General features: G+C 39.9%; 1 protein-coding gene across 1 annotated transcript in view; it reads right to left on the bottom strand.

Annotated features, from left to right (window-relative positions):
- Positions 1-24,020, bottom strand: part of FRY (FRY microtubule binding protein) — a 541,372-nt gene extending 517,352 nt beyond the window's left edge. Inside the window, exon 1 of the mRNA XM_045844752.1 lies at positions 23,910-24,020. The gene's annotated coding sequence lies outside the window, so the exon portion shown is untranslated. The remainder of the gene's footprint in view (positions 1-23,909) is intronic.
- Between the last annotated feature and the right edge of the window lie 2,433 nt (positions 24,021-26,453).

Raw genomic sequence — 26,453 nt, 5'->3', positions numbered from 1 at the left:
TCAATTTTATTATTTATAAGTATGTATATGAACTCTGACCAGCTCTATAACCATAGCCATTTTTAAGTCTTTCATCTTTGTAATTACTGTTTTACTCTGATGTTTTACAAACGTTTCTACAAAGATGTTTCATCTTCAGAGAAATTCATGAAGAAAACTCTGACACTCTAAAATACAAAATTTCAGGTATGCTTAACTAATCCATGTATGAGTGAATTTAAATATATTAACTCTTGGATTCAAGTTTCCCAATTTAAAGAAAGCTCTTCCACCTAACTGGACTGCTCAAGCAAAAGGACTTAAAATTAAAATTACTAGCAAGCGAAGCAAATGACATCTGTTGTGGACAGCTAACACAAGTTTCTGGACCAGGCCTGTAAAATCAACACCTTCTTTTCCCCTTTTTCCCTACTTTAGTTCCTTCCTATCCCATATAAAAATATTAGAGGCCAAGCACTCACTGTAATAGTTACTGTTTCCTTTAACTTCTGTCTGGGGCCCTGAATGGTGTGGCTCAGAGGGTTGGGCATCTTCCTGCAAACCAAGGGATCACCAGTTTGATTCCTGGTCAGGGCACATGCCTGGGTTGGGGGCATTCGAGAGGCAACCAATTGATGTTTCTCTTGCATATCAGTCTCAGTCTCTCTCTCTCTCTCTCTCTCTCTCTCTCTCTCTCTCTCTTTCCCTCTCCCTCTCCCTCTTTCTCTCTCCCCCCTCCCTCCCTCTCTTCCTTTCTCTCTAAAAATAAAATCTTTAAAAGAAATCTGTCTGGGAAGATGTCAACATTGTGCATCATCTTTAAACCTACTTCACAGGTCCAAACATACAACTGGTTACAGCCACAGTATAGGATGTTCAGCGCCTGGTGAGGTCAGCTCCAAAGAAGGTATTAGATTTGGGAGAATACCTTTTCCTTGGGCAGGTATTGCAATGATCGCCACAGCAATAGCCAACCAGGAAAAATTTAAATTCCCTTGTTGTGAGTTATATTAGACAACAGAATTGTTCTTGACCATATCTTTGCTGAATGGTGGGGCTTTCTCTATTGTTACTACTTCCTGTTGTACTTAATAAAGCACCTACGGTGAAACAGAGATGGAACTAGATTAAATTGGGCAAAAATCTAATGATTAAATACAGTGCCCTTGCATACCTCAAGATTCTTTAATATCCTAGCTGACTGCCCTCAGGCACTAACTCCTGGTTCAGATCTGTTCTTCAAATTGAACTTAATTTTGTTTGCTGTTATAAATACTTGTTTGTTTGGCATATATCAATATTATAAGACACTACTCCAAGAACGGCTACTCAATGTTTTGAAATGATCACTAAGGCCTATGAGCCTTCACATGAGAAACCTCAAGAAACTATAGATATTTACCTTTGGAGAAACGTATCAATAAAGTCTCCCTCTGTTCTGACACTCTTGTTGCTCAAATGTGACATATGGCTCTGCAAACAGAAAAACCACTTTTTCACCTTTGTGGGACACGAGATACCAGGAATGAGCCTTCTTATGGTGATGAGGGACTAAAAAGAAGGATGACATTCCCAAAATGAACCACCTGACAATGAGGGGAAAATGATGCTTTTAATAACTAATCAGTGCTGCTTTCCAATGATTGATCAGTAATACTTTGAAGGAAAAACTTTGATCAAAAGGGAGACAGTGAAAACAGTAATATGAATGGAGTCACTTCAAAAATAGAGCCAGAGCTGCCATCCCAGAGGAACTGCCTTGCACACCTTATGCCTTAAAACTTTGAGTGATAAAAGAGGTCAAAGTAACCTTTGAATTGGGCCTAAGCAATCTTGTTTCCCAAACAACTGTTTGCAGATATAACAAAAGAGCAGTTACTACTACTGGACTAATGACTATTGGACTGAAAATTCAAAATATTTAGAACTAACATCACTATGTTAGCTTATCTGCACCAATAGCAATGCCTTCCTTCTGTGGAAGTAATTGTTGCCCTTCTCTTTCTCATAAATACCCGTTGCCTTTGTTTCCTACTCAAAACATTATGTTGGTTTCTGCCTCAATCAGAAGGTTTGAAATACCTGTTCTTGGATCTCAAATACTTACTGCCTCTCACTTTGAAAGGTGTTTTTAGTTTTAGGTAACATGACTACTGTGTGCCAGGTCCTGGTCTGAGTTATGAGTTATCATGCACAGGAGCAAGGGCTGAGTTGTCAGGCCCAGGTCACACTGACAAAAAGAAGGGTTCTTGTTCAGTAGTATGATTTTCTACCTCTTCATTGCTTCTTGCCATGCCTCATAAATCCAAGAGTCAAAGTTCAGAGGATGGTGGGCCATCAAGAGCAAATCTAGATTTGTCTACAGTGCTATATCCAGATTGCTCAGTAGCCTTTAAAGTCAGCCCCCAAATCCAATAGTTGTGCTGGTGACCACTGTCTGGAGGGTCTGCCTCTCCTTACCCACTGGACAGAGATTTCAAATAGTAAACCCCTGGGCAGGTTCATTGTAAAGTGAAGGAAGGAAGCAGAAGTATTCTTTTGGTAAACAACAGGGAAAGTGAGCTTAGAAACTACAGGATGAGTATACATGTTTCTGTTGGGATAAAACAGACTGATAGTTTAATAGGAAAACAAGAATTTTGTTCCATAAAAAACCTAAGATGTAAAGGAACAATTTATAACTATCCTGTGAACCTCATCAGCAGAGACATGCAACTAAATATTTCTGGTCCAGAATGGGTTGGACCTGAATTATCCAGTTTATACCTGCAGAGTAATCAGTTTTGTTGATCAACAGCCATCTCTCTAAGTGGCAGAAAATTGTGGAGAAATAAGGCTATACTGCAACCAACTCTAGTCTGAAACTGAAAAGGAAAAAGAAACTAAATGTGCTCTAGGACAAAGGAAGAAGCTGCTGTTGAATTGAGACTCTTCTATATAAATGAAATATGTTTTTATATAACTAAATAGCATCTAATTTTTCTATTTACAGTCACTGCCACCAAAACTGTAAAGATGTTTTAAGTAAAAAAAGTATATATATTTAATTTCTTACAGGCTAAAATGTATCCACTTGTAATGCTAAAAATAGCATTACAAATAAATTAATTATTTATTATTTCCTTTATGTCCCTTGATCTAGGGGACGTATTGGTGAAAATATCGCTGTGTGGAATATCTGTGATTTTCCTGCCTATGTTCTCCTCTAGGGCTTTTATGGTATCATGACATATTTAAGTTTTTTATCTATCTTAAGTTTATGTTTGTGTATGGTGTAAGTTGGTGGTCAAGTTTTACTCTTTTGTATGTAGCTGTCCAGATCTCCCAACAACATTTGTTGAAGTGGCTATTTTTACTCCATTTTATGCTCCTACCTTCTATGTCAAATACTAATTGACCATAGAGTTGAGTTTATTTCTGAGCTCTCTCTTCTGTTCCATTGATCTATGTGTCTGTTCTTATTTATGCAAGTACCAGGCTGTTTTGAATACCGTGGTCTTGTAATATAGTTTGATATCAGGTATCAAACTATCCCTCCTATTTTGTCCTTCTTTCTCAAAATTGCTGAGGCTAATTCGGGGTTGTTTATGGTTCCATATAAATTTTTTAAGTGTTTCTTCTATATCTGTGAAATGTCATTTATTTTAATTGGGATTGTGTTGAATCTATAAATTGCTTTGGCCAGAGACATATGAAACATCACTAGCCATCAGAGAGATGCAAATTAAAACCACAATGAGATACCATTTCACACCAGTCAGAATGGCCATCATAAATAAATCAACAAATGCTGGAGAGGTTGTGAAGAAAAGGGAACCCTAGTACCCTGTTGGTGGGAATGCAGACTGGTGCAGCCACTGTGGAAAACAGAATGGAATTTCCTCAGAAAAATAAAAATGTAACTGTCTTTTGGCCCAGCAATTCCACTGTTGGGATTATACCCTAAGAATCCTAAAACACCAATTCAAAAGAGCCTATGCACCCCAATGTTCATAGCAGCACAAATTATAATAGCCAAATGCTGGAAACAGCCTAAGTGCCATCAGTAAATGAGTGGATCAAAAAACTGTGGTACATTTACATAATGGAACACTATGCAGTAGAAAGAAAGAAGGAGCTCCTACCGTTCTGGACAAAATGGATGGACCTGGAGAGCATTATGCTAAGAGAAATAAGCCAGGTGGTGAAAGAAAAATACCATGTGATCTCACCTATGAGTGGAACCTAATCAACAAAACAAACAAGCGAGCAAAACAGAACCAGAGACATGGACATAAAGAACAAACTGACAGTGTCCAGAGCAGGGGTGGAGGGTAACAGGGGAAAGAAGAAGAAGGGTTGTCAAGGAACAAGTATAAAGGACCTATGGACAAAGACAATGGGAGGGGATTGGATGTGGGAGGTGGGGGTGGGTAGGGCAGGGGAGAGTGGTGAGGGGAAATGGGGACAAATGTAATTAACTAACAAGAAAAAAAGAAAAAAATAAATGTTGAAAGAGGTATAATAAAACACAGAAGTACTGTGTTTATTTAATGAAAAAAAATTAATTGAAAAAAGAAAAATATATTTGATTGTTAAGCATGTACTAAGAAAGATTATTTTTGTAGAAATATATGTATATAGAAACTTAATCATCAAGTCACTTAGTATGTGGCCTATATCTTATATCTGGGAGACACATAAGTGCAAATATATTTAATCTATCTGTAATGACTGAAAACTTACATTCACATGCATAGTGATGTGAGGTGTTCAAAATTCTAGTTTTATTTTCCTTTAGGCTGTTGTTACTTGCCATTATTTTACAATTTGTGTTACTTACAATACACTGCGTATAACAAATTAAGCCAGAATTTTAGATCAAAGTACAATTAGTAGACTGACTTCAGACAAAGCTGGATAAGGGATTTTGCATTGACCATGTCTATGGAAGTCAAAATTAAAAAATTATAAGGTATGTTTTAGAATCATATCAATATAATTACAATGAAGTTATTCTTTAACTTAAACCCATTATGAGAATAATTAAAATCAATAAGCCTCATTGCCCTGAATTATGAGTTGTCAATCCCAACTCACTATTTTTGAAAAGAACAGCATTTAAAAGTGCTCTTTATAGCATAAGAAAGGTGCAGAGCCATCTAGGTAACTGAGAAAATACTCTGACAGGTATGGAAAATAACCATGACAATCTGTGGAGGAAAAGGTCTATAAAAATCAGAGTGAATAAGTAAGGACATATAGACTTTTGGCAATTTAGCTGCATGGACAAATGATTCCACATTCATAGCTTTACTGCCACAGAAGGTACATCCCTATGTCCACACAGATGGCCGGGCCATCTAGAAAAGGGAAAGTTTACTTTGGCACTCTGTTTCAGAAAACAAGAGAGAGCATCTTGATTGCAGAAAGATTCCCAACAAAGTGAGCTTAAATTATCTGAAAATATTGTTGGCATACACTTGTCCACAGTGGCAGATAAACGAGACTAGATTGAGCTTATGCAGTCATAAGGGACAGACTTTGAGAAGCCCCCCAAACAGTACATTAAGCCATTGGTGGTGCTGAGAAAGTGCTCCATCTGTAAGCAGGGGACCTTCCTAGAGCATAAGTAGTGGGGGCTCAGGATCCACTTCAGGGTAGTTAGAGTAACATTTAGTCATCACTTTCTTCTGCTTTGGCTGCTTAATCTTCAATGAAGATCTGTCAGGAAAGCATATCCTCTTATTTAATGGTATTCAAGTAAGATGGAGACCACCTCGTTTTGCAAATAAGTCAATTCACTTACCAAAGTCCAGAAACTTCACTTGAGTTCACAGATAAAACTCAAGAGCAGACTGGGTAGTTCATAAGATTAGCAAAAGGGCACCTAACCAGTCAGATAGTGCAAAATAAAAGTGACTTAGAATTTCCCTTTTAAAATAAGGTTGAACATTCTTTACAATACTGATAATGAAACTGATATTAAGATGTTAACAGAAAACTGACAGTAACCAGAGAGGAGGGGGTAGGAGGATAATGGGGGAAGAATGGGGAAGGGTTGTCAAGGAATGTGGATAAAGGACCCATGGACAAAGACAAAAGTGGGCAGGGGATTGAATGTGAGTGATGGGAGCAGGTAGGGTGGGGGAGATTAATGGGGGGAAAATGGGGACAACTGTAATTGAACAACAATAAAAAAGATATTAACAGAAAACTTTCAAAAGTGAAAATTTAATATATTCATTTCTTCTTCCTGTATGTACATTTAGTCAATTCATCACAATGTGTGAGCCACTTACACAGCAAAGACAGGGGACAAGCTCAGGACTAAGTGTTCTGCAAGGCCTACATCTAATGGCCCTTCTCAGCATCTCTCACATCACCAGAGGGCAGTGACCCATCTCATAGCTACAATCCAACCCCCTGCAAGTATGCCCTAACAGCCAGAGTGCCTAATGACCTCCTTTAAGAAACAAAATATTTTACTGCAATTGGGGGCACCACTCTGTAAAGTACATGGTTTTCTAACTACTATGTGTACATCTAAAACTAATACAGAATAATATTGAATGTAAGCTGTAATTGAAAATAAAAAATAACATACCAAATAATAAACATACAAATAAAAAATAAGTAAACAAGCCTCCCTACAATAACATCCAAAAAAATAAAATATTTAGGCATAAATTTAACAAAAAAACTGAAAACAAAATCTTCTAAATAGGTTGTGCTATTTCAGGAAACTTTAACAGCTGTGATGGTTGCAGAAAACACCATATTCTTAAAGTTTGTTCTTTCAGATACCTTATACATCCTCTCTGAGAGGACAAAGATGTCAGGAAAAGAGAAGGCATCATACAACAGGAAAGAGGGGAGAAAAGAGAAATGGTAATGAGGAAGGAAGACTCTGAGTTAGGGAGAGAGGGATAAAGAGGTGACAGAGCTGCCTGTGCTGGCCACAGGGGAGAGGACACTGGGGACGGGTGATTTCCAGACTCAGTGTTCTTTGGAGGAGAAGGTAAAAGAACAAAACTATTTGAGGCTAGAGAATGATGACTCTGATTTATTTTTAAATGTATATTAATGTGTATTATATACGTGTGTGCAGGCACACACATAAATACACATACATATGTGTGTGTACATATATTTTTTGTAGGAGCATGAAGGTAAGATGGCAGATTGAGAAAAGGGGAGTTCAAGTAAGTATAAAAGGAAGAAAAGAGAACATCAATTAGTTGGAACTTGCTATAACTTTGAATGGCTTTTGGAGAAATAAGGTAGTGAAAAGCAATTTATATGTTCCTGGGTAGACTATCTGGATAAAGAACCAAGAATGCAAGTAAGTTTCTGATTATTCTGGTATAAAGCCCTGTGTTAGTACTCTTCCCAGTGAAATCACTGGAGGTTTCAGAGACTGATAAAATGCAAGATCATAAGGCAGACTGCATCTGCTCATCTCTCTGGCAACCAAATTCTGGCTACCTTCTGGCTCATTAGCCTCTGAATCAGGGAAATAAAAGGAGAAACTCAAATTGGTCCATTTGCAAGTAGCTCTAGTTGAAGATGGAGGAGGTGATTTAAAATACCATGAAGTTTGGCTATTAGCTGTGGGTTTCAATTCTCTTTGGTATCTGGGCTCCCAAGGGAAGCAATGTTTGAGAGCCAACTACAGAAATGGAAATGATAAGATGGGGAGAGTGTCAGTGCTCTGAATGGCAGGTTTTGACTGGCAGATGGCCTTTGTTTTTAAGAGGCCAGTTGGCAGGGTTGTGTCTCCTGACAGTCATCTATCAGAAGATACAAAGCAAAAAAGCTTGTGTGCACTTGCACATCAGAACCACCAGGATGGCTCTGAGACACCCAGAAGATTATAAAACAGTGAGAGGTCATGATGACAAGAACCAAGAACCAAGAAGACACAGCTAAGGTTGAGATGATATCTAATGTGCTACTAGTATCTCTAAGTGTCCAAACTGAACTTTGATTTTAAACATCTAAGTAAGTAAAAGAAAATCCAAATGGGTAATTCTGTTTCGAGTGGTTTCTGAATAAAATCCCTACAATTTTCCTTCTTTAGTGCTGGTTCAGGATTTTTATTATTTTTGTTTTACGAGTTACAAATGAAAAAGAAGTCAGTGGACACAGGATTCCAACTTTCCAAATCACTTTTGATTTCTGCCAAAGCACAAACCATACCATTAAGTGCTGTAATTAATGTGTGTTTTATGCTCTGGGCTGATCACACGATGATCATTTGTATTGGGTTGGCCAAAAAGTTCATTTAGTTCTTTCTGTATGATGGCCATAGTAGCATAGTTGTCTTTAATTTCATTTTAAACAATTTTGTTAGAATATGTTGTGACAGCTGTCATAGCAACATGCATTTAATAAAAATTATCAAAATTGGTGAACTTTTGTGCAGCCAGTTTAACATTGAAGATGGAAGGTGATATGCAACGTTTTTGGTGTATTATGCTTTATTATTTTAAGAATGGTAGAAACACAACTGAAACAAACAAAAAAGATTTGTACAGTGTATGGAGAAGGATCTGTGGCTGATCGAACATGTCAAAAGTGGTTTGTGAAGTTCCTTGGTATTATTGACATTTTGGCCAAATAATGTTTTGCTGTAGAGGTGTCCTACGCATTGGAAGACATTTATAGCAGCACCCCGGCCTCTACCCACTAAGAAGTCAATGGCAATAGACAGCCGACATACTCAAAATATCCAGATCAATAAAGTTATTGGGGAGAATGAAAAACATGTATTTTATTTTACAGAAAAAAAATGTGTGGACTTGTTGGCCAACACAGTATTTCATTGCCCAAGATATCTGCTCATCTCCCTCAATTACATGGACCTGAGTACTCATGCCACATGGTCCATATTCACATCAACTCCTTACATAGTTTAGATAAGTTTTCATTAGCCATGTTCTTTCTTATTCTGTCATTTTGCTTTTAGAGGTATTTTGTTATATTTCATTATTTAAATGATTTTCAGTTTTCTATATTCCATCTTTCTTTTTAAAAGATGACATAACTACTCAGAAAAAATCTTCACTGCCTTCAGATCTAGATAAATACATTACTTTGCTTGGTCTCCCTCCCTTTCTCCCTTCCTTCTTCCTTAGAGTAGTTGAAGGGAAGGCACAGTCATTTCCCATATATCCTCTAACCCCACACATGCATAGCTTCCCCATTATCAACATCCCCCAGTACAGTGGTACATTTGTTACAACTGATGAACCTACACTGACACATTGTCATCACCCAGAGGCCATAGCTTAGATTCCAGTTTACTCGCGGTACTGTACATCTGGGTTTGGACAAATTCGTAATGATATATAACCATCATTATGGTATTTCTTTTTATTCTCCAACATTTAACACTATGGTTATCTGAAATTTAATGAAATATTTGTTTATAACCAAAATATGTTATTCTTTTTGTCACTGTTTTTTCTTCAACCTGTTATGCTATTGTTACAGCAAGCTTCATTAAGTAATTGATCCTTTCTTCAAGGTTGCATTACATAGTTGTATGTCTTCAATTAAGTTAACTAAATAATCTAAATCAAAATTTGGGATTTCTATACTATTACTTTTAATTCAATATCATAGGATTTTAATAATGGTCATTTATAATAGATTTTTAAAATTTCAGTTTTAATGGTCTTGATTCTTCATTTAGGTGATTTAACTATCAAATTATAGAGTATTTTGTGAGAACTTGTGTTAATAATAAGGATCTTTGAGCCAAGAAGGGTGGGCATTCCTGTGTCAATCAGTCAAATTATATTTTTAATTCAACAGATAATTATTAAGCTCCTACAATTTGCAGGCACCTTTCTAAGCTCTAGGGCTGGAAAAGTAAGCAAGAGTATCCTCTTTCCACACCACTCCCAAAAGAGTAAAATTCAGATTTATAAATGTTAAAACTCAAATAGAACCAAATTACCTAGAACAGCTTCAGGGAGGGCTATCCCCTAAACCCTCCCCCTCCCACTATGAGGTCTCATAAGTGCCAATACAAAGAAAGGGCTCCAGGAAGCAAAGGATTCTTAAGTGTTACTGATGCTGAGAAATACCTCAAAGCACTCATGTGGATATAATATTCATTACATTTTTAGAAAATTCAAATGTTCCTGCATATTATTTCATTTGATGGAACATACCAATTTTTACATGGGCCTAATTTGTGTACAGAATCAGAGGTTAAAAGGCCATAGAAGCTTGAATTGTAAAATGCATATTAGGTTAAGAGATATGCTTCACTTGACATATCCTAATCTTCCAAGGACTATTCTGACCAAGATCAAATGTAAGTCAGCAACATAAGCTATGCAAAAATGCTTTCACTGGCCAGTTTAGGCTAATATTGCTGCTTTAATTAGAGTTATGATGTCAGTTTGGAAACACAATGGGGGAGCAGCTATGCTGTAGTGAAAGGATTCCTACAATTTCCATCAACATAGATAAAACTCCTACACAGCACAAAGGAGATATGTGCAGTCACAAAGTAGAAGGAACAGTAAGCAGAGGGCCATCTCAGAGTTTTCACTGCAAAGGAATTAGCCTTCTTAGATTATTAGATTGACCCCCTATGTTTTCATTATTTTAGAAATATTTTATTTATTTATTTTTAGAGAATGGGGAAGGGAGGGAGAAAGAGAGGGAAAGAAATACAACATTAAGAGCAATTGAGGACCTGGCCCGCAACTCAGGCATGTGCCCTGACCAGGAATCAAACTGGCAACCTTTCAGTTCACAGGCTGGTGCTCAATCCACTGAGCCACACCAGCAAAAGCTCATTATTATTTCTAATGTGCATGGTCAAGATTCTAAGTAAAAGTCATAGAACTTTAAAGACATTACCATTATGAAAACCACATAAAGAAAAGTTACACGGCTGTCCACAGCAACAACTTACTTCATTTATTCAGCTGTGAGTCCTAACACTCCCAGCCTCATGCATTCCTGCCACTCATCATTAAAAGTAATGTCCAACTTCCAGCCTCCCTCAGCATTCTCCAAATGGACATGTGTTAGTTCAGGTACATTTTAAACATTCTTTGCCTAAACTTGTCACCAGCACATGTGCTGTTAAATTGCCTTCACATAATTCTGTCCAGTACCACTCCTTTCCAAGTAGCCAATCCTAAACCTGCTTATGTGTATCTTCTGATCATCTGATCTATGCTGACATGCAGTTAAGAAAAATACATTTTATGCTATTTTGAGTAACTCATATTTAGAAGTCTATGCCAAAGCACAATGATGCAACACACAATTCACTTTGCAACCCCCATTTTACTCTAAGAAACAACCTTTTTAAAGGTTGCCTGTAACTTTCCCCTTTCCTGACTTTGGTTGATATTCCAAATCCACAGTGAATCAGGAATTACCACAAACATATAATTACTTTGTAGATTTTAGTATTTTATAGCTAAAGATGTATTTGCTTAAGGGTTTATTTATGTTTTTGAAGACATAAATGCCTTCTCCATAAATGTTTTGCCTCCTCTTCACTCTGGGTGGTTCATCTTTTATCTGAAGATCCTCTGTGCAGTGTGCAGCTTCTCAGTTTTTTCTTCTGAAGATGAATAGTGAACACCTGACTGCAATACCCAGCAAAGGCTGACTGTGAGCATGGCTGGACCATCTGGCACCATGATTCAGATTTAATTAATGTTTACTGGATGAATTCCACGTGTCAGACCCTGAACGAGGCATTTCTGCACATTTGGCTGACTATTCTATGTGTACATGGGCCTAATTCATTAGGTGACTATTTAAAAAATTCCCTTGTGTTAAGTATGTCTTCTATTTTCTGTATTCTGATGTTCTGACATCTTGGGGCCTTGATGTCTCTGAAGGGACTACCCTTCCTGGGGTGAGCCAATTCCTAGAGATAAACAATTTGCCTTTATTAGCAAGGGAACCAATCCTGAGTCCAAACTCCCAACTACTTCCTTAACAGGCTCTAACACTTGGGGGGTCACTATCTTCCTGCCCTAATCACCTCAGGCCCAGGTACCAGACAAATAGAGCATCCCTATGTCCCAGAGCCCTCTGAAATTATTCCAAGTAGCCAGTCCTAAACCTATTTACCTTGTCTCTCCTGTTCGTTCCAGTGGAAACCACAATAAAGGCTCTTGTCCACATTTTCTCCTTACTCCTTTTGATGCCACTGCTTCCCTGGGGGTCCCACATGACACACTGTGTCCCCTGGTTCCTGGGGAATGTAAGTAGGATAAATTTCTTCCTTCATGACAGTAATTTCTATGTGTACATGTCTTACCATACTGGATTAAAACAAATCACCCCATATAATCATAGAATTAACAACTAAGATTATTCTGCTTTTCTTTTATTCTACCCTCTGTGTTCAGTAAAAACAAGATTAAACTTTTCATTGTTGTCATTTGTCATTTGTCCGGTCCATGTTAGCAATACTTAATAAAAGTAAGTATATGTAAGTTCCTTTAGTGTATTAACCAAAAGATTTAATTAACCACTATTTTCTCCTATGTGAATGAGCCAGCTCTGATCTACCTGCCAAGTCCCTTTACAGCACCCATCGCCATGCCACACTGCTTCACCCATATGCAGGGAAGCCAGGAATGACCCCTGCCCACATCACTCACCCTCCCCCTGAACCAGCAGACTAAATGTACCTTAGAAACCTATGAGTGACCTCCATTTGTTACATATGGGTTTCAGAGGTTGCATACTTCACTGGACTGGAATCTAAGTGTGTCTTTGCAGGTCTAACTATTATGTTCATAGACTGTGGAGTAGTTTGGATAATGCTAACTTGCTTCCATCCCGAGGAATGCTTCAGAGCTCACTGCTATCTTACACTTCCCTGCCATTCCTTCTGCTGGCAACCTCATCAAGTGTGCTGTTCTTGTCATAGAAATGCACTCTGTTTGACCAGGGAGTTATAAGGAACCAGTAATAAGGCAGATGGAGGTCTGCAATGCCCCCCAAAATTTCCTTTGTCTTTTTTGTTTGTTTCTTTGTCAGATATCAAAATGTAAAGATGTCCTTCTGGGGAGGTTAAGAAGTGGAATGCAAGGCAAGGTCATTAAGTATATATAAGGTCTGTCTAGAAAAAGGTCCAGCCATTGTTAACATAATGAAAACAGTTTGTGTGACATCAATGTAACCTGGTAGCCAGGAAGAGTGTACTGGAATGTGCATGTGTGAACAATAATGACTTCACTGTACTAGTCAGTGGGGGCAGTAGACGCTGTTGAGTGTGTGGCCATTGCATTCAAAATGACTGAGTGAGTAGAGCAGTGAATCTGCATCAAATTGTACATTAAGCTTGAACATTCCTCTGTGGAAACTATTTGGATAATTCAGAGAGCTGCAGCTATGGGCAGCTGGTGATTGGCAGTTTCATCACAACAACATGCCCACTCATGCATCACTTCTTGTGCAGAATTTTTTGGTGAAACATCAAATCACCCAGGTGACTCTGCCACCCTACAGCCCAGATTTGGTGCTCTGTGATTTCTGGCTTTTCCCAAAACTAAAGTCACCTTTGAGAGGGAAGAGATTTTATATCATCGATAAGATTCAGGAAAATATAATGGGGCAGCTGATGGCTATTGGGAAAACTGTGTGAGGTCCCAAGGTTCCTACTTTGAAGAGGACTGAGGGGAATTGTCCTATGTACAGTTTCTCATATCTTGTATCTTCAATAAATGTCTCTACTTTTCATAGTACATGACTAGATACTTTTTGGACAGGCCTTAGTGTGTGTGTGTGTGTGTGTGTGTGTGTGTGTGTGTGTGTATTCTTAGACATGTACATCCAGATCTGGTCAGCAGCACTGAATTTCTATTTCAGAAGAGCCTACTAAAACATAGGTTTAATTCTAGTGTATGTTAATTATATAATAGGACAAGTTCATGAAATTGAGCTAAGCATAAAATTCAAGTCATTAATGATTTTGGATGATACAAAAGAACCAAGATATGTGTTGTTACAAATCCTTCAGTCATCAAAGAGCAATAAAAGCTACAATAGTAAGTTTTGGTCAAGATGGCAGTTCAGGTAATAAGTAAGATACCTGCATCCTCCCACAACTACATCAAAATTACAACGAAACTATAGAAAATCTACCATTGATAATCACCTAAAATCTAGACAAACAGAGGCCCTACAACTAAGGATAAACAGAAGAGCCTTATGGAAACTGATAGGAAGGGCAGAGACACAGAGCAGGCTGATTCCCACACCCACATATGGTGGTTAAAATCCAGAGGGATATCTTGGCTGTGAAAACTTCCCAAGGAGTTAGGGATCCCAGCCCCATGCTGGCCTCCCTAACCCAGTATTCCAGTGCCAAGAAGAAAGGTCCCCATTACTTCTGGCTGTGAAAACCACTGGAGATTGTGGCTGAATGAGACATAGGGCATCTGGAGTCCCAAATGTTCCTCTTCAAGTGCCTATACATGGACTTACTTGTACTCACTCACTCTGGGCTCCAGTGCTGGGGCAACAGCTCAAAAGGCACAAAGAACATACAGAGAGGAACTGAATTGTCTGGCATCAGGGCAAGAGACAGGTGAGGGGGTGGGCAATGGGCAGCTTTCTCCTAGACAGAAGTGTTGGCAAGGCTGTGTTCTTTTGCTGAGCCCTCCACCCACAGAGCCTGAAGTATGGCACTGTATCTGAGTCTCCAGCAACCTGGTTAACACTATTCTCCAAGTCTGGTGATTCCATGAGACCCTGCTCCACTCAATTTGCAAGCCCACCCAAGCCATTTCCAGTGGCTTTTTCAACCAAATGCTCTGTGTTGGCTCATGATGTGGACTTTCCTAAAATCTTTCTAAAGTCTACAAACCCAGAACAAGCAACATCTGGCCTAAACATCCCCCCTACCTCTTGCTAAGTCACCCCAGGTCTGGCACTAGTAGCTGACACTAGTAGTGGCACTCAGTTCATAGGTTGGCCTCTATGAGGAAATCCCTAAGCCTAGCACAAGTAGCAGCTATCTGCTCATCACACTGTAGCTCATGCTAGGTGATGCTAGGCAGGGCACAGTCTGTGGCTGCCCTTGGCCTACAACTCCAAGGAGACCCCAGAGCCAGCAAAACTAGTAGACCAACTTCAGACCATGCTGGAGCACCATTCAACCACCTCCATAAGTGACACATTCAAGGAGTAGAGTTGAAAGAACTCCCAGCTGAAGGGAATCCTTCCTGGAATGCTCAGCTCTTGCACAGCATCACTTCTGCTACAGTCGATGCCAGGCCTCCCAGCTGATCTGCCTGGGGGTAAACCCCTCTAATTGACATGCCAACAGCAACCAAAACTCAACTACAACAGGAGAGTGCACACAGCTCATGAGGAGGTGGGGAACACTTGGTGTACCGAGCTCAGGTGAAGAGAGAGGCTGTGCCACTGGGCCCTACAGGACACCTACTACATAAGGCCACCCTACCAAGACTGGGACATGTAGCAGCTTCACCTAATACATAGACTCAAATACAAAGAGACAGCAAAAATTGGGAGACAAAGAAACATATCCCAAGTGAAAGAACAGAAGTCTCCAGAAAAATAACTAAATGAAATGGTGGAAAACAAACTACCAGATATAGAGTTCGAAACAATGGTTATAAAGATGCTCAAGGAACATAGTAAGGACTTCAACAGCATAAAAAAGGACATAGAAACAATTGAAACTAACCAGTCAGAAGTGAATAAAATAATAACTAAAGTGAATAATACAATAACTTAAATGAAAAATACACTAAAAGGAATCAAAGCAGATTAGATGAAGCAGAGGACTGAATGAGTGACTTGGAAGACAGGGTAGCAAAAAACACCCAATTAGAGAAGCAAAATAGAAAGAGAAAAGAAAAAAATTAAGATAGTTTAAGGGGTCTTTGTGACAACATGAAGACAATAACATCGTATCATAGAGGGTACCAGAAAGAGAAAAGAGAAAGCAGGGGATTGAGAACCTATTTGGAGAAATAAAGACTGAAAAATTCCCTAACCTAGTAAAGGAAAAAGACACACAAGTCCAGGAAGGGCAGAAAATCCGAAAGAAGATGAATCCAAAGAGGCCCACACAAAGACACATCATAATTAAAATGGCAAGGATAAGGGCAAAGAGAAAATCTTTTTTTTTTTAATATTTATTTTTAGAAAGAAGAGAAGGGAGGAGAGAGAAACATCAATCAGTTGCCTCCTGCATGACCCCTGTGCAGGACGCAACCCACAACCCAGGCATGTACCATGACCTGAAATAGAACTAGTGACCTTTTGGTTTGTGGGATGACACTCAACCCACCCAGCCACACCAGTTGGGGCCAATTAGAGAATCTTAAAAGCTGTTAAAAAAAGACAGTTACTTACAAGGGAGCTCCCCTAAGACTATCAGCTGATTTCTCGACAGAAACTCTGCAGGCTAGAAGGGACAGCAGTGATATTCAAAGTGATAAAAATCAAAGACCTAGACTTCCAGCCAAGATGGAGGCATTAGGTAGATACGCTGTGCCTCCTTGCACAACTGAAAGGACAACAAATTTTAAAACAAAAATCAACCAGAAATGACAGAAAATTGAACTGTGTGGTAGTCTGACAGCCAAGGAGTTAAAGAAGAAACATTCATTCAGACAGGTAGGAGGAGTGGAGATAGACAGCTGGGGTGGAGAGGACTCTGGCAAGGTGTCAGCTGGAGGACCAGGAAGGGCAAGGCAGTGGCTCACAGACCAGGTGGGGTGGCAGCTGGTGGAGTGGACAGTCCCACATTTGCGTGTGGATAAACTGGGGGGAACAATTGGGGAGAGAGACAGACCACACAACCCAAGGTTCAAGCATGGGGAAATAAAGCCTCAAAACCTCTGACTGAAAAAACCTGTGTGGGTTGTGGTGGTGGGAGAAACTCCAAGCTCCACAGGAGAGGTCGTTGGAGAGACCCACAGGGTCTTAGAATGTACATAAACCCACCCAGCCAGTAATCAGCACCAGAAGGGCCCAATTTGCTTGTGGGCAGCAGAGGAAGTTACTGAAAGCCAGCCGAGAGCCCAGCAAGCAGCATTGTTCCCTTTTGGATCCCTTCACATACAGTGCCACAACACAGTGACAGAGTTTGCCTCACCTTGAGAATACCTAGTACCTAAGGCTCTACCCCTTACTACATAACAGGCCTGCTGAGACAAAAAAAAAAAAAAAAGGCCCAAATGAAAGAACAGAACAAAGCTCCAAAAAAAATAAAACTAAGCGATGAAGAGATATGCAGAGCTCAAAACACTGGTAATCAGGATGCTCACAGAAATGGATGAGTAAGGTCACAAAATAGAGGAAAGAGTGAAGGCTATGAAAAGTGAACTAAAGGAAAATGGACAGGGAACCAACAGTGATGGGAGGGAATCTGGGACTCAAATCAATGGTTTGGATCAGAAAGAAGAAGTAAACATTCAACCAGAATAGAAAAAGAAACAAGAATTCAAAAATATAAGGAGAGGCTTAGGAACCTCCAGGACAACTTCAAACATTCCAACTTCTGAATCATAGGGATGCCAGAAAGAGAAGAGGACGAGCAAGAAATTGAAAACTTATTTGAAAACATAATGAAGAAAAACTTCCCTAATCTGGCAAAGGAAATAGATTTCTAAAAAGTCCAGGAAGCTCAGAGAGTCCCAAAGAAGTTGGATGCAAGGAAGCACACACAAAGGCACATAAAATTACATTACCCAAGATGAAAGAGAAGGAGGAAATCTTAAAAGCAGCAAGAAAAAAGGAGAGTTACTTATCAAGGAGTTCCCATAAGACTATCAGCTGATTTCTCAAAAGAAACCTTACAAGCAAGAAGAGGCTGGAAAAGAGTATTCCAAGTCATGAAAGGCAAGATTACTCTATCCAGCAAAGCTATCATTTAGAATGGAAGAGCAGACAAAGTGCTTCCCAGAAAATGTCAAGTTAAAGGTGCTCATCACCAAGCCCTTTTATGTGAAATGTTAAAGGGACTTACCTAAGAAGATAAAAAATAAGAACAGTAAAATGACAACAAACTCACAACTATCAACAACTGAACCTAAAAAACTGAAAACAAACCAAGCAAACAACTAGAACAGGAACACAATCACAGAAATGGAGATCACATGGAGGGTTATCAATGGGGAGGTGGAGGGTGGAGAATGGGGTTAAAGGTACAGGGAGTAAGAAGCATAAATAGTAGGTACAAAATAGCCAGGGGGAGGTTAAGAATAGTATAGGAAATGTAGAAGCTGAAGAACTTATATGTGTGACTCATGGACTAAGAGGGTGGCAAAGAGGGTGGGAGGCAGGGAGCAAGGAGGAGGGGAATAAAGGAGGGGGAAATGGGACAATTGTAATAGCATAATCAATAAAGTATATTTAAAAAATTAAAACAGAAAAAAAAATCAAAGACCTATAACCAAAGGACCTATAGCAAAGCTATCATTTAGAATCAAAGGACATATAAAGAGCTTCCCAGAGAAGAAGAAGAAGTTAAAAAAGTTCTTCACCACCAAATCAGTATTACAAGAAATGTTCAAGGGTCTTCTTTACAAGAAGAAACATAAAGATCAAAAATATGAATAATAATATGGCAATACATACATATCTATCAATAATTACTTTAATGGCCAATAGATTAAATGCTCCAATCAAAAGACATAAGGTGGCTGAATGGCTAACAAAACAAAACCCTTACATATGCTGTCTATAAGAGACTCACTTCAGATTGAAAGTCAGATACAGAAAGACTGAAAGTAAAGGGATGGAAAAAGATAATTCATGAAAGTGGAAACAAACGAACCATAAAGCAATACTAATACCAGACAAAGTAGACTTTCAAAGAAAGACTATAACAATAGACAAAGAAGGACCCAGAAATTCCACTTCTGGATATTTCTTTATTCAAAGAAACCCATAAAATTAATTCAAAAGACACATGCATCCATATGTTCATTGCAGCATTCCTTACAAGCAACCTAAGTGGCCATCAACAAACAACAGATAAAGAAGATATGGTACATATATACAATGGACTATATTATTTTTCCATAAAAAATAAAATCTTGCCATGTATGACAGCATGAATAGACCTATGTAGGGTGTCCAACCTGTGGTGCGTGGGCCACATGTGGCCCATGATGGCTATGAATGGGGCCCAACACAAAATCATTAATTTACTTAAAACATTATGAGATTTTTTTTGTGTGATTACATTTCACAATGTATTTAATGGGTGGCCCAAGGCAACTCTTCTTCCACTGTGGCCCAGAGACACAAAGAGGTTGGACACCCCTGATCCTAGAAGGTATTGTGCTGAAAGAGATAAGTGAGACCAAGAAAGACAAATACCACATGATTTTACTTATATGTAGAATCTAAAGAAGAAAATAAATGAATAAACAAAACAGAAACAAACTCATAAATAAAAAGAACGTTTTGATGGTTGCCAGATGGGAGGTGGGTGGGAGACTGGGTGAAAATGGCGAAGTGATTAAGAAGCACAAATTGGTAGTTACAAAACAGTCACAGAGATGAGGAATATAGCACTGACTGGTGTGTCTCAGTAGGCTGAGCACCATCCTGCAAACCAAAAGGTTACTAGTTCAATTCCTGGTCAAGGCACATGCCTGGGTTGCAGGACAGTTCCCCGGCTGGGGTGTGTGTGAAAGGCAATTGATTGATGTTCTCTTGCATATTGATATTTCTCACTTCCCCTCTTCTTAAAAATAAATAAAATCATTTAAAAAAAAGAATAGGGACTACAGTCAATAACATTGTAGTAACTATGAATGGTGCCAGATGGGTACTACACTTTTTGGAGTGATTACTTCCTAAGTTATGTAAGTGTCTAATCACTGGGTTGTACACCTGAAACTAATATAAAATTGTACTTCAACTATAATTGAAAAAAAATAGTTTTAAAAAAGCTACAATGTGATTTCTTCTACCCTAAACAGGTTTTGTAGAGACACGAAATTATTTTGAACAGGGCTCTGTAAATAAAATCAAGGACTTAATGCTGGTCTGTACCCTATTTCTATGTTTGGCATTCCTGTCAATGTCATAATTTTAATAACATATTTTCTAACATCTCATTCTTGGCATATTTACAGAGCAGATTACCTACTAGTCCTGAATTATCCTAAGTGGTGGCATACAGTAGAGAATCAGACAGAAAAAGCCCTTGCCTTCCTGGAGCTTGGAGTCAAACAAAATGAATGACTATAAGAATGAATGGATGGATGGATGAGTATATGCAAAGAGGTAGGCAGGTTAGAGTTCATGAAATAAGTGGGTGCAAATTAGCATATTTCATTGCTAAGGTTATTTATTTTTCACATTTTTAACATCTCTGAAGTCAGGGTATATTTTAATATTAGTAGTATCTTAAAATTGCTGACAAGGTGGAAATAGCCACAGCACAACTGTCATTTCCCTGCATATGCATGAACTTGGTCACAGCTATTCATTCTGTTATCACTTCTATAAAGGTGTAGTAGGCATTGTTGTCACTGCACATGCTCTGTTACTGCCATTTCAATGGTTTTCAAAATTATTACACTACGATTCAACACTGAAAGTTGCTACTATGTATGCACCAAGGCACAGACACAAAACAATGGGGCATAACTGTTACATTACTGAAGAAAAGATTTGTCTTAATTTGGCATTCCCATATTACCTTGCAAAGCAAAATCCAAATGCTTTACCAGACTAAAGGAAGACACAGAAGATGTTACAGTTCATTATTGCGATATATGCAAATTGATCATATATCAAGCTCTAAGCAAGCTACTCAAGGTATCAGCAGGAAAAAACTAGCAAAACCCACAGAGAGATGAGGAAACTTGAAAGTACTGAGACCAGTGAGACCAACTCATGCAATGGCATGGAATACCACTGTTAAAACACCATCTCATAACACAATTGGCAGTATTTTCTCTTTCTTTTTGAATAAAATAAAAATAACGCTATGTCTTACAACCAATAGCATTTGACACTTGATAACACATGGAAATAAAGACGGTTTGCTATGTAATTTAGAAGTTTTATAAATAGAAGAGAACATAGAGTGAGTTTGTTGATATTGGACAGTTTTAAGTAAACAAGGCATTTGCATGAACTCAACTTTAGGCAAACTGTGATGTCAATAATTTGATAGAGTTTTGTGAATCACTAATCATTTTAAATGTCTACTTCACTCTATCTCAACCATGTTTGTAGTACATTTTCCATCCTGGTGCAAGAGTGTGACAGTGAGCACACTTCATGCTCTACTTTCCCAGCTTTAATTATTGCCGCTCCAGTTACAGGCAGTTTAGAGATCTTGGATGGGAGATATTGGGACTGTGTTCTAAACTGAAACCCAAACACTGCTACAGGACACTGAGTGAAATAATTAGACAGGAGAGTCCACTTGAAATCCCAAAGCACACATATGGGACTTTGAGATTCTTAGCACTTGAGTAACAGGAGTAAAATTCCAACCGCAGGGACATGTTTCTAAGCAGCATATGGTCCCAGATCAAAAATGCACTTATTCCTTTTGGGCTTAGTATTGCCAATCATTCTGGAACCAAAGAGAGTTGAAAACTATACGAAGGGTGAGAACACACACGCACACACATCTCTAAAGGAGGGAAATAATAAAACAATGGCTGTAGGTTATAGTAGCAGACACAACTGTTTTAGGCGGAGCTTCAAAACTTACTGTGTCACAACTGCAACAGCAGTTTCTAATACTGTTCAGCCAAATGTCGACTAAATGTAAAAGTAATCAAATCAGAAATAGGTGTGTGGCTATACATCACAAAACAACATGTAAAACAGTTTGTATATAGTGAGCACATATCTTCAACAATGTTGACAACAGACTACAGCATATACATGTCATGTCACTCTATGGAGAAGACTGCTTTCTGTTCCCAGGGCCCTAAGTTAGTTTCCTTTCTAGTCAACAGAGGACAATCCAGGGAGTCCCTAGACTAGTACTACCTTTTCCAGTGACTTCATTTCAGTCTTTCCTTTTATGTAGGCTGGAATTCTGTCAGGAATTCTTTGACAGTTGTACAGGAGGATGAGTGTGCTAGTGTGAGCACTGAAGGGATGTGTTGCTACCAACTGGTGGGGTGTACGTATGTGTGCAGACCTAAAATAGACTTGATGACAGCAAGGGGCAAGACTGCTCTGTTTGCTTGTGAGGGAAAAACTCGGTTACCTGTCTTTGGAATCAGCTTATCTGAAAGGGCAAGATGTTTATGTCTGTGAATATCCTTCCAATTTACATGCTAAAGACTCAGGATGTAGGAGAGTCTGGGAGTCCCTGATGTCACCCCTTGGTGAGGAAAACACCTGCTGGGCATAGTGCTGGGTTCCCAGATGAACATATTCTAGAAAGAGGTCTGGTCGAGGAGGCCAGTAGACAAAGTCTATGCTGTCATATTTAGATTTCTTACTATAACACTGACAAGTCTCTCTCAAGAGAGCTGGGAGATAGCATACAGTAGAACATGTGCAAGTATTTAAACCAATCAAGGTTCAGATCCCACCCCTGTCACTTACTTGTCATATAATCTTGGGAAAAATACATAAATTCTTAAACTCTAAAAAGGAGAAAGTAAAAATGCCTTATCAGAGTGATTATAAGAATTAAAGTAATAATACATGTAAAATACCTAGTAATATATCTGGCAAAAAGAATGTGCTCAATATATGAACACTGTTATGTCACCATTGGCTAAGGAAGTTTCCTTCTCTTTATGATATAAATATTCTTACAGATATGATAGTACTTGGTGTGGGGATAAATCATATGGACCACAAAAACATATTGATGCCCTTGGCCAAGAGTGTCTCCAGGGAACAAAAGTTGGTATTAGGAAGTTGTCTTATGGTATGACTATGTCTTAATAAGAAATAAAATAACTGAGAATTTACATATGATCAGAATGGTATTTAGACAGAATTCAACATATATTTGTTGAGACCTGCTCATTTCAAGCCCATGCCATACCTGCTTTACTACCCCTACCCTGAACTACTTTGTGTTCCTACAATCTTCTGTAAAACTCTTTCTGGCTCTAATTACTTCTCTGAATTAGATGAAGTTTTGTAAAGCAAATAATCCCCACCTAATAATCTTGTTTTGAAGATTGAAACTTTCTCCTGTGTTCAAGTGGGTGCACATGCCCTGTATTCTTTGTTTCCATCTGTCACCCTGAGAGCTGGGCCACAATTTCCCCTTCCTTTTGAGTTCTCCACAACAGCCAGTACTCAGGGAAAGTCTGTTGCAGGCATGTGACAATAAGAAAATATTCAAGATGTGGCAGAAGTAATCACTAGCACCTTGGACACACTGTTATTGGGGGCTTTAATTAGAAGGTAAAGTGGATAGACAAATTTTTAAAGCTCTGAGAGCACAGACTTAATAGAGCCCATTGTAGGGAGAGAGAACATGGGGACATTGAATACCTGCTGCACTGCTTTTGAGCAATAGCCACAGTGGTCCCCAAGGGAGTTCCCACAGACAAATTTCCTCAAGGAAGGACCTGTGTCGGGATTTTGCTCGGGTAAGAAGGTGGCAAGCGCCCCAGCAGGCAGGGGGAGCTGCCTCTCTTAAAGGCGCGGACCTCAGGGACACCAATCTGACTCTTGGAGTCTCAGCATTAAACTTTCTCCTGGAAGAAAACCTCTTTCAAACCACATGGGGGCAGGAGGAGTATGGAGGATGGGGTCACCGGCAGCTGCTGCTAGGAGACAACCCACCGCCCCTCGGCACCCTCCTTCCACACCGGGACAGCTGCTAGAACGCATAGCCCCGCCCAGCTCCCCCCCGCCCCGTAGCCCGCCCCTGTCCCGCCGCAGAGCCCAGCGCAGCTCCGAGCCAAGTCTGGGAAGCCGCGGAGTTCCGGCCATGGGGCGAACCGGGTCAGTACCTTAGGAAGAAGCCAGGGCCCCGGCGCTCGAGGAGACTCGCAGCATCGTCAGGAGCCGTCGTCGTCACCGCAGGTAGCTGCTTGGCCGCTCTGAGAGCTGGGGCCAACGGGGTTCAGGTCCTGCCACCGCCACTGCCAGTGCCACCGCCTCCACCACCGCCTCCGCCAGAGCCGCCTGCGTCCCGCAAGCCGCGCTCAGCAAGCTGCGCGAGGGCTCGGCTGCCCAGCGACCGCCACTGTCAAGTGGAACCCCGCCCCCTGTGCGCGGGGACTGGCTGTGGGCAAAGATGGCCCCGCCCTCTCACCTCTCCCTCCGCTCCCGTTGCGCGCGCCGCCGATGAGGGTTCCCGGCTGGGCGAGGCTTCCTGTGGGAGTACCGCTGAGCTTCTGCCCTAGGCTCTTCAGGGTACGATTCTTGGACCAGAAGGAAAGAGACAGAGACAGAAAGAGAAGAAACAGAGAACACAGCTTCGCTAGGCAGGACAGCTACCTCAGTTCTGCCTTGGGATCTCAGTTGCATAGACGTATATATTAAGAGAGCCCGGGGAAGGGTGCCGAGGATGGGGCGTTGGAATTGTAGCCAACATTTGTAGGCTGTTTTTGTTTTGTTCTTGCTGGTTGCGTTTCTTTTTTGTTTGTTTGTGGCTTTTTGGTTTTTGTAGGTCTACTTTTAAAAAATTTTATTTGTCACAGTTCACATTCAATATTATATTAGTCTCAGGTGTACAGCATAGTGGTTAGACAATCATATAATTTACCAAGTGATTTCTCCACCCGCACCCGCATAAGTCTGGCACCATAAATTATTGACTATATTCCTTATGCTGCACTTTACATCCCTGTGACTATTTTGTAACTGCATATTTGTACAATACTTCTTAATCCCTTCCCCCTTTTCACCCAGTCCCCCAGCCTCCCTCCCACCTGGCAACCATTAGTCTGTTTGTTCTCTGTATCTATGAGCCTCTTTCTGTTTTGTTTGTTCATTTATTTTGCCCTTTAGATTGGTGTTCTCATGTGAAGGTGCCCTCACACAGGTGAAGAAAGTAAATTTAGTTCAATGGGTTCATGGTCACAGAGGAGGAGGTTGATTCCATGCTTATATATATGGAATCAAAGCTGCCTCAGATTTTATTTCAATAATGAGAGCCACCATTCTAATACTTGGTGCTCTGTATATTATAACAAGATTAACAATCCAGAGAGACAGGAAGTAGGTTAGTGGTTGCTAGGGAGTGGGAGGAAATGAGGAGTGACTTCTAATGGGTAGGGGTTTCTTTTTGGGGTGATGAGAATGTTCTGCAATTTGATGGTAGTGATGGGTGCACAGCTCTTAATATGCTGAAAGCCACTGAATTGTGCACTTTAACTAAGTGAACTTTATGGTATGTGACTTGTACCTCGAAGAGCTTATAGAAATATATAGAGAGTGAGATCACTTTGGGAAAACCCATATAAGCACATAATTGCAGTATGTCACAATTCCATTCTTTGAAGGCAGAAAATTATGTGCATACACCCATTCACTCATCCAATAAACCATGTCCATCTTTACCAGGTACTCTGAAGAGATACAAAGATTAATAACATATCATCTGCTCCTGCTGGTGTGACTCGACTGGTTGTGTGTCATCCACAAACAGAAGGGTTGTCAGCCTGGATTTCTGGTTGGGGCACATGACTAGGTTTGGACCCCTAAGGCCCATACAGGAGGCAACTAATCAAAGTTCTCTTTCACATCGATGTTTCTTACCCTCTCTTCCAACCTCCCTTTCCTTCTCTCTAAAATAAAATAGTAAAAAAAATTTAAATATATAATCTGCCCTGGCTGGTGTGGCCCAGTGGATTGAATGCCTGCCTGTGAACCAAAGGGTCGCCAGTTTGATTCCCAGTCAGCACATATGCCTGGGTTGCAGACCAGGTCCCCGGTAGGGGATGCGCAAGAGGCAACCACACATTGATGTTTCTCTCCCCCTCTTTCTCCCTCCTTTTCCCTTGCTCTAAAAATAAATAAATAAAATATTTAAAAATAAAAACACATAATCTGTTGATAGCCTAATAAGGGGCAGTCATTATAATAATCCCTGTTATAGTGTGTGATTTTGGTAAATTGTCTCAATCTAAATGTGTAACAGGGTATACAGAACATGGGTCCCCTGATAACAGGGGAACACCCCCAAAATCCTGCCTTAGGGGACACAGGAGGGGGCAGGAGGGATGCCTACAGATCAGAAAGTACACATTTAAGACACATTGCATAACAAAGGCAAGGTAACACCCCATGCCTCCCTGAAAGGAAGATCTCAAAAGCGGCAGAATTGTGTACATGACTATGAGTATGTACAGTGACTTGTGACACAACCATGGGGGCGGATGCCCTTCCCAGATGCCCATGTATCACTGGTAACTCTTTCCCTCACTACAAATGGAAGCCAAAAGACGGTCAAAGACACTGGGAAGCTGACAAAACTGGCAGACACTAATGCACCATAGGAAGGGCTGGATATTAGATCATCCAGGAAGGTCTGAGCCGAGCATTTAAAA

The sequence above is a fragment of the Phyllostomus hastatus genome, unplaced genomic scaffold (genome assembly GCF_019186645.2).
Source record: "Phyllostomus hastatus isolate PE091 unplaced genomic scaffold, TTU_PhHast_1.1 phas_contig_41, whole genome shotgun sequence".
Taxonomy (NCBI): Eukaryota; Metazoa; Chordata; class Mammalia; order Chiroptera; family Phyllostomidae; genus Phyllostomus; species Phyllostomus hastatus.
The sequence above is the reverse complement of the archived record's forward strand: the minus strand, read 5'-3'. Positions and strand labels throughout refer to the sequence as shown.